Here is a 15,130-nt window from a genome sequence, read left to right as displayed (position 1 = left end):
AGTGGTTCCCATTTAATAGACGTCGTATAGTGGGGGCACAATGTCAGATCAAAATTATGCCCTTTGTTAGAGATTTCTAGAGAAAAATCCATCCAAATTTTAATGGAAATTACTTTATTACTTAAACTACTTGTAATTAATCTTCTCCTAGAATCCCTTTATGATTGTAATCTCAAAATCCAAGAATTTTTCAAAGGTGAACAAATATCATACCCTGTCTTGCTTTCTGTATGTGCAAGCCAGTTTTGTATGACCACATGACCTTAGTTTTGCCTAAATAAGTAGAGAAGCTTGTTCTTTTTTTTTTTTTTTTTTTTTAATTCTTTTGGATAGCTTCAATCTAATCCAAAGTGATATAGTTGTTCACTACTTTTCCTATCTTTGTCTTTGCTGTAATCAACCCCACCCAATTAATAACAAAGTCAAGGCTGGACATTAAGAAGCACACAGGGCAGGAGGCGGGGCAAGATGGCAGACTGGTGAGCTGTATGTTTTAGTTACTCCTCCAGGAAAGTAGGTAAAAAGCCAGGAACTGCGTGGACTGGACACCACAGAGCAATCTGTCTTTGGGCATACTTCACACAACACTCATGAAAACGTGGAACTGCTGAGATCACCGAAATCTGTAAGTTTTTGCGGCCAGGGGACCCGCGCCCCTCCCTGCCAGGCTCAGTCCCGGGGGAGGAGGGGCTGTCAGCTCCAGGAAGGAGAAGGGAGAATTGCAGTGGCTGCTCTCATCGGAAACTCATTCTACTGATTCAAACTCCAACCATAGATAGACTGAGGCCAGACACCAGAGACTCTGAGAGCAGCCAGCCCAGCAGAGAGGAGACGGGCATAGAAGGAAAACAACACGAGAAGCTCCAAAGTAAAAGCAGAGGATTTTTGGAGTTCTGGTGAACACAGAAAGGGGAAGGGCGGAGATCAGGCCTTGAGGCGCATATGCAAATCCCGAAGCAAGGCTGATCTCTCTGCCCAGGGCACCTTTCCTTAATGGCCCTGGTTGCTTTGTCTATTAGCATTTCAATAACCCATTAGATCTCTGAGGAGGGCCGTTTTTTTTTTTTTTTTTTTTTAAATCCTTTTTGCTTTTTCTAAAACAATTACTCTAAGAAGCTCAATACAGAAAGCTTCAAAGAATTGAAATTTGGGCACGTCAAGTCAAGAGCAGAAATAAGAGAGCTCTGAGACAAAAGGCAATAATCCAGTGGCTGAGAAAATTCACTAAACAACACAACTTCCCAAGAAAAGGGGGGTGTCCGCTCACAGCCACCATCCTGGTGGACAGGAAACACTCCTGCCCATCGCCAGCCCCATAGCCCAGAGCTGCCCCAGACAACCCAGTGTGACGGAAGTGCTTCAAATAACAGGCACACACCACAAAACTGGGCGTGGACATTAGCCTTCCCTGCAACCTCAGCTGAATGTCCCAGAGCTGGGAAGGGGGAGCAGTGTGAATTAACAGAGCCCCATTCAGCCATCATTTGAGCAGACTGGGAGCCTCCCAACACAGCCCAGCAGCCCAGAACTGCCCTGGGGGGACGGCACTCACCTGTGACATAGCACAGTCATCCCTCAACAGAGGACCCGGGGTGCACAGCCTGGAAGAGGGGCCCACTTGCAAGTCTCAGGAGCCATACGCCAATACCAAAGACTTGTGGGTCAGTGGCAGAGACAAACTGTGGCAGGACTGAACTGAAGGATTAGACTATTGCAGTAGCTTTAAAACTCTAGGATCATCAGGGAGATTTGATTGTTAGGGCCACCCCCCCTCCCCGACTGACCAGAAACACGCCCCACATACAGGGCAGGCAACACCAACTACACACGCAAGCTTGGGACACCAATTGGGCCCCACAAGACTCACTCCCCCACTCACCAAAAAGGCTAAGCAGGGGAGATCTGGCTTGTGGAGAACAGGTGGCTCGTGGACGCCACCTGCTGGTTAGTTAGAGAAAGTGTACTCCACGAAGCTGTAGATCTGATAAATTAGAGATAAGGACTTCAACTGGTCTACAAACCCTAAAAGAACCCTATCAAGGACAGCAAATGCCACGAGGCCAAAAACAACAGAAAATTATAAAGCATATGAAAAAACCAGACGATATGGATAACCCAAGCCCAAGCACCCAAATCAAAAGACCAGAAGAGACACACCTAGAGCAGCTACTCAAAGAACTAAAGATGAACAATGAGACCCTAGTACGGGATATGAAGGAAATCAAGAAGACCCTAGAAGAGCATAAAGAAGACATTGCAAGACTAAATAAAAAAATGGATGATCTTATGGAAATTAAAGAAACTGTTGACCAAATTAAAAGATTCTGGACACTCATAGTACAAGACTAGAGGAAGTTGAACAACGAATCAGTGACCTGGAAGATGACAGAATGGAAAATGAAAGCATAAAAGAAAGAATGGGGAAAAAAATTGAAAAACTCGAAATGGACCTCAGAGATATGATAGATAATATGAAGCGTCCGAATATAAGACTCATTGGTGTCCCAGAAGGGGAAGAAAAGGGTAAAGGTCTAGGAAGAGTATTCAAAGAAATTGTTGGGGAAAACTTCCCAAATCTTCTAAACAACATAAATACACAAATCATAAATGCTCAGCGAACTCCAAATAGAATAAATCCAAAAAAACCCACTCCGAGACATATACTGATCACACTGTCAAACATAGAAGAGAAGGAGCAAGTTCTGAAAGCAGCAAGAGAAAAGCAATTCACCACATACAAAGGAAACAGCATAAGACTAAGTAGTGACTACTCAGCAGCCACCATGGAGGCGAGAAGGCAATGGCACGATATATTTAAAATTCTGAGAGAGAGGAATTTCCAGCCAAGAATACTTTATCCAGCAAAGCTCTCCTTCAAATTTGAGGGAGAGCTTAAATTTTTCACAGACAAAGAAATGCTGAGAGAATTTGCTAACAAGAGACCTGCCCTACTGGAGATACTAAAGGGAGCCCTACAGACAGAGAAACAAAGACAGGACAGAGAGACTTGGAGAAAGGTTCAGTACTAAAGAGATTCGGTATGGGTACAATAAAGGATATTAATAGAGAGAGGGAAAAATATGGCAAACATAATCCAAAGGATAAGATGGCCGATTCAAGAAATGCCTTCACGGTTTTAACGTTGAATGTAAATGGATTAAACTCCCCAATTAAAAGATATAGATTCGCAGAATGGATCAAAAAAAATGAACCATCAATATGTTGCATACAAGAGACTCATCTTAGACACAGGGACACAAAGAAATTGAAAGTGAAAGGATGGAAAAAAATATTTCATGCAAGCTACAGCCAAAAGAAAGCAGGTGTAGCAATATTAATCTCAGATAAAATAGACTTCAAATGCAGGGATGTTTTGAGAGACAAAGAAGGCCACTACATACTAATAAAAGGGGCAATTCAGCAAGAAGAAATAACAATCGTAAATGTCTATGCACCCAATCAAGGTGCCACAAAATACATGAGAGAAACACTGGCAAAACTAAAGGAAGCAATTGATGTTTCCACAATAATTGTGGGAGACTTCAACACATCACTCTCTCCTATAGATAGATCAACCAGACAGAAGACCAATAAGGAAATTGAAAACCTAAACAATCTGATAAATGAATTAGATTTAACAGACATCTACAGGACATTACATCCCAAATCACCAGGATACACATACTTTTCTAGTGCTCACGGAACTTTCTCCAGAATAGATCATATGCTGGGACATAAAACAAGCCTCAATAAATTTAAAAAGATTGAAATCATTCAAAGCACATTCTCTGACCACAATGGAATACAATTAGAAGTCAATAACCATCAGAGACTTAGAAAATTCACAAATACCTGGAGGTTAAACAACACACTCCTAAACAATCAGTGGGTTAAAGAAGAAATAGCAAGAGAAATTGCTAAATATATAGAGACGAATGAAAATGAGAACACAACATACCAAAACCTATGGGATGCAGCAAAAGCAGTGCTAAGGGGGAAATTTATAGCACTAAACGCATATATTAAAAAGGAAGAAAGAGCCAAAATCAAAGAACTAATGGATCAACTGAAGAAGCTAGAAAATGAACAGCAAACCAATCCTAAACCAAGTAGAAGAAAAGAAATAACAAGGATTAAAGCAGAAATAAATGACATAGAGAACAAAAAAACAATAGAAAGGATAAATATCACCAAAAGTTGGTTCTTTGAGAAGATCAACAAGATTGACAAGCCCCTAGCTAGACTGACAAAATCAAAAAGAGAGAAGACCCATATAAACAAAATAATGAATGAAAAAGGTGACATAACTGCAGATCCTGAAGAAATTAAAAAAATTATAAGAGGATATTATGAACAACTGTATGGCAACAAACTGGATAATGTAGAAGAAATGGACAATTTCCTGGAAACATATGAACAACCTAGACTGACCAGAGAAGAAATAGAAGACCTCAACCAACCCATCACAAGCAAAGAGATCCAATCAGTCATCAAAAATCTTCCCACAAATAAATGCCCAGGGCCAGATGGCTTCACAGGGGAATTCTACCAAACTTTCCAGAAAGAACTGACACCAATCTTACTCAAACTCTTTCAAAACATTGAAAAAAATGGAACACTACCTAACTCATTTTATGAAGCTAACATCAATCTAATACCAAAACCAGGCAAAGATGCTACAAAAAAGGAAAACTACCGGCCAATCTCCCTAATGAATATAGATGCAAAAATCCTCAACAAAATACTTGCAAATCGAATCCAAAGACACATTAAAAAAATCATACACCATGACCAAGTGGGGTTCATTCCAGGCATGCAAGGATGGTTCAACATCAGAAAAACAATCAATGTATTACAACACATTAAAAACTCGAAAGGGAAAAATCAATTGATCATCTCAATAGATGCTGAAAAAGCATTTGACAAAATCCAACATCCCTTTTTGATAAAAACACTTCAAAAGGTAGGAATTGAAGGAAACTTCCTCAACATGATAAAGAGCATATATGAAAAACCCACAGCCAGCATAGTACTCAATGGTGAGAGACTGAAAGCCTTCCCTCTAAGATCAGGAACAAGACAAGGATGCCCGCTGTCACCACTGTTATTCAACATTGTGCTGGAAGTGCTAGCCAGGGCAATCCGGCAAGACAAAGAAATAAAAGGCATCCAAATTGGAAAAGAAGAAGTAAAACTGTCATTGTTTGCAGATGATATGATCTTATATCTAGAAAACCCTGAGAAATCAACGATACACCTACTAGAGCTAATAAACAAATTTAGCAAAGTAGCGGGATACAAGATTAATGCACATAAGTCAGTAATGTTTCTATATGCTAGAAATGAACAAACTGAAGAGACACTCAAGAAAAAGATACCATTCTCAATAGCAACTAAAAAAATCAAGTACCTAGGAATCAACTTAACCAAAGATGTAAAAGACCTATACAAAGAAAACTACATAACTCTACTAAAAGAAATAGAAGGGGACCTTAAAAGATGGAAAAATATTCCATGTTCATGGATAGGAAGGCTAAATGTCATTAAGATGTCAATTCTACCCAAACTCATCTACAGATTCAATGCAATCCCAATCAAAATTCCAACAACCTACTTTGCAGACTTGGAAAAGCTAGTTATCAAATTTATTTGGAAAGGGAAGATGCCTCGAATTGCTAAAGACACTCTAAAAAAGAAAAACGAAGTGGGAGGACTTACACTCCCTGACTTTGAAGCTTATTATAAAGCCACAGTTGCCAAGACAGCATGGTACTGGCACAAAGATAGACATATAGATCAATGGAATCGAATTGAGAATTCAGAGATAGACCCTCAGATCTATGGCCGACTGATCTTTGATAAGGCCCCCAAAGTCACCGAACTGAGCCATAATGGTCTTTTCAACAAATGGGGCTGGGAGAGTTGGATATCCATATCCAAAAGAATGAAAGAGGACCCCTACCTCACCCCCTACACAAAAATTAACTCAAAATGGACCAAAGATCTCAATATAAAAGAAAGTACCATAAAACTCCTAGAAGATAATGTAGGAAAACATCTTCAAGACCTTGTATTAGGAGGCCACTTCCTAGACTTTACACCCAAAGCACAAGCAACAAAAGAGAAAATAGATAAATGGGAACTCCTCAAGCTTAGAAGTTTCTGCACCTCAAAGGAATTTCTCAAAAAGGTAAAGAGGCAGCCAACTCAATGGGAAAAAATTTTTGGAAACCATGTATCTGACAAAAGACTGATATCTTGCATATACAAAGAAATCCTACAACTCAATGACAATAGTACAGACAGCCCAATTATAAAATGGGCAAAAGATATGAAAAGACAGTTCTCTGAAGAGGAAATACAAATGACCAAGAAACACATGAAAAAATGTTCAGCTTCACTAGCTATTAGAGAGATGCAAATTAAGACCACAATGAGATACCATCTAACACCGGTTAGAATGGCTGCCATTAAACAAACAGGAAACTACAAATGCTGGAGGGGATGTGGAGAAATTGGAACTCTTATTCATTGTTGGTGGGACTGTATAATGGTTCAGCCACTCTGGAAGTCAGTCTGGCAGTTCCTTAGAAAACTAGATATAGAGCTACCATTCGATCCAGCGATTGCACTCCTCGGTATATACCCGGAAGATCGGAAAGCAGTGACACGAACAGATATCTGCACGCCAATGTTCATAGCAGCATTATTCACAATTGCCAAGAGATGGAAACAACCCAAATGTCCTTCAACAGATGAGTGGATAAATAAAATGTGGTATATACACACGATGGAATACTACGCGGCAGTAAGAAGGAACGATCTGGTGAAACATATGACAACATGGATGAACCTTGAAGACATAATGCTGAGCGAAATAAGCCAGGCACAAAAAGAGAAATATTATATGCTACCACTAATGTGAACTTTGAAAAATGTAAAACAAATGGTTTATAATGTAGAATGTAGGGGAACTAGCAGTAGAGAGCAATTAAGGAAGGGGGAACAATAATCCAGGAAGAACAGATAAGCTATTTAACATTCTGGGGATGCCCAGAAATGACTATGGTCTGTTAATTTCTGATGGTTGTAGTAGGAACAAGTTCACTGAAATGTTGCTATATTATGTAACTTTCTTGGGGTAAAGTAGGAACATGTTGGAAGTTAAGCAGTTATCTTAGGTTAGTTGTCTTTTTCTTACTCCCTTGCTATGGTCTCTTTGAAATGCTCTTTTATTGTATGTTTGTTTTCTTTTTAACTTTTTTTTTCATACAGGTGATTTGAAAAAAGAAGGGAAAGTTAAAAAAAAAAAAAAAAAAAAAAAAAAAAAAAAAAAAAAAAAAAAAAAGACAAACAAGGGGAAAAAAAAAAAAAAAAAGATGTAGTGCCCCCTTGAGGAGCCTGTGGAGAATGCAGGGGTATTCGCCTACCCCACCTCCATGGTTGCTAACATGACCACAGACATAGGGGACTGGTGGTTTGATGGGTTGAGCCCTCTACCATAAGTTTTACCCTTGGGAAGACGGTTGCTGCAAAGGAGAGGCTAGGCCTCCATGTATTTGTGCCTAAGAGTCTCCTCCTGAATGCCTCTTTGTTGCTCAGATGTGGCCCTCTCTCTCTGGCTAAGCCAACTTGAAAGGTGAAATCACTGCCCTCCCCCCTACGTGGGATCAGACACCCAGGGAAGTGAATCTCCCTGGCAACGTGGAATATGACTCCCAGGGAGGAATGTAGACCTGGCACCGTGGGACGGAGAACATCTTCTTGACCAAAAGGGGGATGTGAAAGGAAATGAAATAAGCTTCAGTGGCAGAGAGATTCCAAAAGGAGCCGAGAGGTCACTCTGGTGGGCACTCTTATGCACACTTTAGACAACCCTTTTTAGGTTCTAAAGAATTGGGGTAGCTGGTGGTGGATACCTGAAACTATCAAACTACAACCCAGAACCCATGAATCTCGAAGACAGTTGTATAAAAATGTAGCTTATGAGGGGTGACAATGGGATTGGGAAAGCCATAAGGACCAAACACCACTTTGTCTAGTTTATGGATAGATGTGTAGAAAAGTAGGGGAGGGAAACAGACAGACAAAGGTACCCAGTGTTCTTTTTTACTTCAATTGCTCTTTTTCACTCTAATTATTATTCTTGTTATTTTTGTGTGTATGCTAATGAAGGTGTCAGGGATTGATTTAGGTGATGAATGTACAACTATGTAATGGTACTGTAAACAATCGAAAGTACAATTTGTTTTGTATGACTGCGTGGTATGTGAATATATCTCAATAAAATGATGATTTAAAAAAAAAAAAAAAAAAAAAAAAAAAAAAAAAAAAAGAAGCACACAGGGACAGCTAAGGAAAATGTTTCTGATCACATTAGGATCACCTACCTCCTTTCTATGTCTGTTAAGCTCCTTCAGATACATTCTCTGCAGTCCACAATCGAACAGGCTTCTCTCAAAGTCTAAGACCACCATCCGGGAGACCTCATTTTCAAGCCTACCTCTGGGAATCTTGTGGATGCCAGTACTTTTTTGTTTTTCTTTTTTTTTCCATTTCTTTCTTATGAATACTTAAGTCGCATGCTTCATCCTCTCAGTACTGTGTTTTCTGCTTCTTCCAATGTGAAAATCATACAATGTGATTAACTAATCTGCTAGCAGGAGAAAGCTAGACCAGCCCTGCTCTCTTTCCCCATTTAACATGGGTGTTTTAATAGCGACATTCTGGAGAAACAACAATATTGATGACTAAGAGTGAATATAGGAACTTCCATTACGTAATTAATAACAAATGCTTTAGAATATATTTACAGCCTTACTTCTTTTGCACAGAAAATGTGGCAGTGCAGTGTATTTTCAGAAAAGCCCAGTTTTGTTTTTGTTTTTGTTTTTTAACAATTGCACTCACCTAAGCAAACATATCACTTACTTTCTTTAAGTCTCACTTTCCTCATCTGCTAGACAGGAAAAATAATGGTATTTCTGTACCATCTATAAGGTTCAACTGATTAGCTTGAGTATGAATGAAATAATAGCTACTAAATGCTTAGCACAGAGCCTTGCACAAAGTGAATGAATCCCAATGAGCTCAAAATTAAGCCGCATGATTAAAAATAAAAATAATTTTCACATGTACTTTCTCATCTTGGAATCTTTTTCTCAACTTTATGGATGCTACATTTGACTGCTGAGGAATAGAAACTAAAAAAATTTTTAAGTGAGTTTCTTCAAGGCAAACAGCTGTTAAGTGAGGTTTAAGCTAAATGGAGTTCAGATTCTTCTCATTTCACCAAGACCAGCTGGTAGACTGGTGTTACTCTCTGGTGCCCCTCACTGGGCAGGTAGCAGCTGATTTTCCCTATCCTTCAAGTCATCTTTTATCATATCTATATTTTTTTATGCTATGCGTCTCCTTGGTGGTATTTAAAACTCCTTAAGGACAAGGACCATGTTCTTGTAGATCTGCATTATTTTGTAATCCTTTAACCAGGGTTAGACATAGTGATACTAAGTAAATACTTGTTGAATGAATGTTTGCTGAATGACTATTATACCTGCAAATACTTTTCCTGAGCTGATCATTATTTTTTGTGACATTTCTCATGATGGGCTGAGGCAGAAAATAAACCACTTTTATTAAGTCAGTACTTTTTAAATACATAAAGTAACAAAATTCTTCCTCTATACACAGCATTTAGAGCAAAACTTAAAATAACTGCTAAATTAGAATTGATGAGTTCCAGATTATTGTTTAACTCAGTTGTTAATCCAGTTCTCCAGAGGTGGCTATTAGAAACTGAGGGCAACACAGCATATTCCAGAAATACCCAATGCACTTTTTGGAATTTTTTAATGTTCCAGTGTTCCATTGGCACCTTCATTGCAAGGGAATTTTTATAGAATGTGATCCCTATTGCATGTTGAGTACTTCTTTCCTGAGTCTTGATACAGACAGATTTTTAATTGTGTTGTGGAATAAAATTGCTTTGAATCATAAATATGCATGGCTTGGAAGCATGGTATGATTAAATTTGAGTCCTTTTAACTAGGCAGAAGTTTCTGTTCAGAAAAATTTTATAGTCTCAGCATAATGGTTCTCAAAGGAACAAACACAGTGCCAGAGTTCCTACTCTGTTCTTTGTTGTTGTTGTTGTTGTTATTTTTAATCCAAGAAATAAATTTATGATTTCTCTTTCAGAGCTCTAGGTAAAAGCTTCCCTGTCTCATTCCAATGCAGTTGGTTGAACTCAGTGACACTGTCAGACACAGTTTATAATCATTTGTCTAATGACCTTAAAATGTGAAATATTGCAATTTTCTATGAACTGGCACTGGGGTTTGGCCATGCATATGTGTAAATGAAAAAACTATATATCATACTTACATTTCCCTGGAAACTTTGCTTCCTTACTTTATTTTTATTTATATAATTTTATTCCATTTAATAGAAATAGTATATTCCAAGCAAATTTTTCTTAAGCACAAAGCTTCACACTTAAATATTATAATGGAAGAAGATAAACTTGTAAAATGAAAGATTCAAGAACTAGCATAATACAATGAGAAAACAAGGATTCAAAAGCTACATCTAAGTTATTAAGTTGGGGAGAAGAATGCATAACCCATGAAATGCAGCCATTTGTCCTCTTCTGTTCGATTCTTGCATCTCCCAACCCTTCTCCCTTTATTTTTATTATCCTCTCTCCAGTCATTGTATTTCTCACCTCTCCCATCTCCTAGAAGTTAATGTGATGCATATTAGGATTTGGTATCAGTCTACCTGATCAATAGCACTTTCAGGAGTCTGGTTGAAATAGTCCTAAACTTAACAAGTATAAGTTACAGTAAATCATTAACATTCACTTTAAGGGGGAAACATTATTATTGAAATGTTTAGCAGCTAAGAGTGTTTTGCTAAAGCCTCAACAGACTGCTAGCAAACTAAATCTAAGAGCACATTAAAAGGATTAGACACCATGAACAAGTGGGATTTATCCCAGGAATGCAAGGGTAGTTCAGCATAATAAAATCAATCAATGTAAAATACGACATCATCAAAATGAAGGATAAAAAGCACATGATCATCTCAGTTGATGCAGGAAAGGCATTTGACAGAACCCAGCATGCTTTCTTGATGAAAACACTCAGAAAGCTAAGAACAGAGGGAACTTCCTCAACATGATAAAGGGCATGTATGAAAAATCCACGGCTAACATATATTCCATGATGAAAGATTGAAAGCTTTCCCCCTAAAATCAGGAAAAAGACAGGATGCCTACTTGCACAACTGCCTTCAGCTTTGTCTGGAAGTGCTAGCCAGAGCAATTAGGCAGGAAAAAGAAATAAAAGGCATCCAAATTGAAAAGGAAGAAGTAAAACCAACCTTATTCACAGACAATATGATCTTATACATAGAAAATTCTGAAGACTCTATAAGAAAACTCCTAGAGCTAATAAGTGGATTCAGTGAAGTGGCAAGGTCTGTATCAACATACCAAAATTAGTGGTTTTTCCATATACCAGCAATAAACAATCCAAAAAGAAAATCAGGAAAATTCTGTTTATTATAGCTTCTAAAGAAATAACATATCTAAGAATAAATTTAACCAAGGATATAAAGGACTTCAACTGGAAACTATAAATATTACTGAAAGAAATAAAGAAGACCTAAATAAATGGAAAGATACCCTATATTCATGGGTTGGAAGACTTAATATACTTCAGATGTCAGTACTACCTAAGCCATTTATAGACTTAACACAATCCCAATCAAAATTGTTAACAGCCTTCTTTGCAGAAATGAAAAGGCTAATCATCAACTTCATTGGTAATACAAGGGGTTCTGTATTGATAGTTTAGAAATAAACCATCATATCCATGGCCAATTGATGTTTGACAAGGGTGCCAAGTCCACTCAATGGAGAAAGAATAGTCTCCTCAACAAATGTTTCTCAGAAAACTGGATGTGCTTATGTAAAAGAATGAAAGTAAACCCTTATCTCACACCATAGACAAAAACTAACTCAAAATGAATTAACAAACTAAGTATAAGCACTAAAGCAATAAAACTCTTAGAGAAAAACAAATAAATGTCTTCAGAATTTTGTACTAGGCAATGAATTTTTAGAATACATCAAAAGCATGAGCAGTAAAAGAAAAAATAAATTGGACTTCATAAAAATTAAAAAATGTTCTGCATGAAAGGACTATGAAGAAACTGAAAAGACAACCAAGAGAATGGGAGAAAGTAGTTGGAAAATCCATATCCAATAAGGATTTACATCCACAATATACAAAGAACTCCTACAACTCAAGGACTAAAAGACTAGCAGTCCAATTAAAAAATGGGGAAAGGACATGAATAGGTATTTCTTCAAAGAAGATGTACAAGTGGCCAATAAGAATATGAAAAGATGTTTAACATCTTTAGGAATTAGGGAAATGAAAATCAAAACTACAAGGAGATACCACCTCATGCCTGCTAGAATGGCTATAATTAAAAAAAAATGAAAAAACAGAAAATAACAAGTGTTGGAGGGGAATCTCATACATTGTTGGTGGGAATGTAAATGGTGTGCAACTGCTGTGGAAAAGAGTATGGTGTTTCCTCAAAAAGTTAAACATAGAATTACCGTATGACCCAGCAATCCCACTGCTAGGTGTATACACAAAAGAATTGAAAGAGGGGCTCAAACAGGTCATTGTATAGCAATGTTCACAGCAGCCTTATTCATGATAGCTAAAAGCTGGAAGCCACTTAGTGTCCATCAGCAGATGAATGGATAAACAAAATGTGGTATATACACACTATGGAATATTATTAATCTGTAAAGAAGAATGAAGTTATGATATCTGTATGCTACTACATGGATGTACCTTGACAATATCATGTTGATTGAAATAAGCCAGACACAAAAAGAATAGATATTTGTGTAATTCCACTTACATGAAATAATGAGAATATGAAAATTTACAGAATCAGAAAGTAGAGTACTGATTACCAGGGGCAAAGGAGAGGGGAAATGGGGAGTTAAAGCATAATGGTGCAGGATTTCTCTTTGGGAAGCTGGAAATTTTGGTAATGGATGGTGGTGAAGGTAGCACAACATTGGGAATGTGATAAGTGTCACTGAATAATATTCTTGGAGTGGTTGAGATGTGAAATTTTAAGTTGTATATGTTACCACAATTGAGAAAAGAGACTAAGGAGACAATGACAATTAAAGGCAATACATGATCCTGGACTGGAACTAATAATGGAGGAGAAAAAGCCCAAAAGGACATTATTGAGACAACCATAAAAACTGAAATATGGACTATATGATTTACATCCATGTTAAATTTCTTGAACTTGATAGCTCAACTTACGGTGATTAAATGAGTGAGTGTGCTTGTTCTATATTCATGGAAGTGTTTAAGTGTTAGAGGAGCATGATACATGCAACTCACTCTCAAAACAATGTGGCTTAGAAAATAGATATAGTCACATGATTGGTAGATAAATGATAGATAGATAGGTAGATAGATAGACTTATAACAAAACTGGCAAAATGCCAATAGTAGGTAAATTGAATATCTGGATGGGGGATATGTTGGAGTTCTATGTATTCTTTTTGTAACTTTCCTGTAAGTTTGACATTATTTCAAAATTTTAAAAAGAGTATTTCCAAACTGCTCTGTCAGTAATCCTTTCAACACCACCATAAACAAAGCACAATACTAGGTTAATGTGGGAAAACGTATAAATGTGTATATATATATAATCATAATATGCATGTATTGACTCATAGTGTGTGTATATGTATATATACATGTGTATATAAATACACCCACAAATATTTGTTAACCATAAGAAAAATGTCTCACTACCAATGATCCTAAATCATAATGTAGTCAAGATAAAATTATGTAAAAGAATTACTGAGAATGCATTCAAATATGGAAATACATGTCAAAAATATTTGTGTGAAACTACACTCGAAATGTCTGAGTGAATGAAGTGTTTGGAATTGGATGGGACTACTTTGGGAATGTTTTGAATTTTGCAAATGAAAATTACTTTTGAAGAGCTGGTTGCATGTGAATGAGCTCAAAATAGAAAATAATTAAGAGGGTCACAGATATATTTGCCCAATGATTTGTAATTTTCCTACACCTAGATTGCGTGGATTAGTGTTTCCAAACCTGAAATATACTTCAAAATCATCAGGAGAAATTTTTTTTAAAGATGCATTGCCAGTTTCTAAACCCCAGAAATTCTTATTCAATGAATCCAGGAAAATACTTATCTTGATTTTTATAAAGATTTTCCTAGGTGTTTCTCTTTTATGACCTGGCTTGAGAATCACTGAACTGGGCATACTTTCGAACACTTGTAGATTTTTTGGTGCCCCTCCTACTTTGTTCTTCTGTTTTAGCATTTTCCAGTGTGCCTTAGGTAGCAATTATTTATATATGACATGTCCCCTCTGCTTGTATGTTCCCTACAGATAGAGCTATATATTTCCAATTATTGTATCCTCTACCTTGCCTAGCACAGTTTTTGGTGCACAGGAGGTATTAAAAGAAAAGTCAAATTGAATTCTTACCACCATACATTTTGGTACATCTTGGTACTTCCTGTTCACTTATCACTTGACCCAGATCCCTTAATTCAGAATAATATTCAGTTTTTGAAAATAGACACCAAACCAATATTCAGTTAACCAAGTTAAGGATAATGTGAGTTCTTTGCCAGACCAGTACTACAGAATAACTAACAAAGTCTTATTTGAAAATGCTTTAATATCATGGTAGATGATTTATTTCTTTTTTAATGTACTTTCAGTGACAGAATATTTGAAAATGAGGACCTTGAAAAGTACAAGATGTGTGGTCATTAACGCTAAAACATGTTCAGATGAATTCATCTTTTTATCAAGCACATACACACAGAAAGTCTAAAAGATTTTTTTGAAATTTGATTAATACAATCTCCCTTAAACAACAGCAAAGAATCTGTTGCATACAACGCAAACATTCTGTAGCTAGAAGCATTTTGATAAGTTTTATTGTCTACATAACTCCAATCTCAAAGTAGTAAAGTAATATTATAATCCCAAAATTATTGAGAAAATATTTTCACTTCA

The sequence above is a fragment of the Choloepus didactylus genome, chromosome 3 (genome assembly GCF_015220235.1).
Source record: "Choloepus didactylus isolate mChoDid1 chromosome 3, mChoDid1.pri, whole genome shotgun sequence".
Taxonomy (NCBI): Eukaryota; Metazoa; Chordata; class Mammalia; order Pilosa; family Megalonychidae; genus Choloepus; species Choloepus didactylus.
This window is presented reverse-complemented; position numbering follows the sequence as displayed.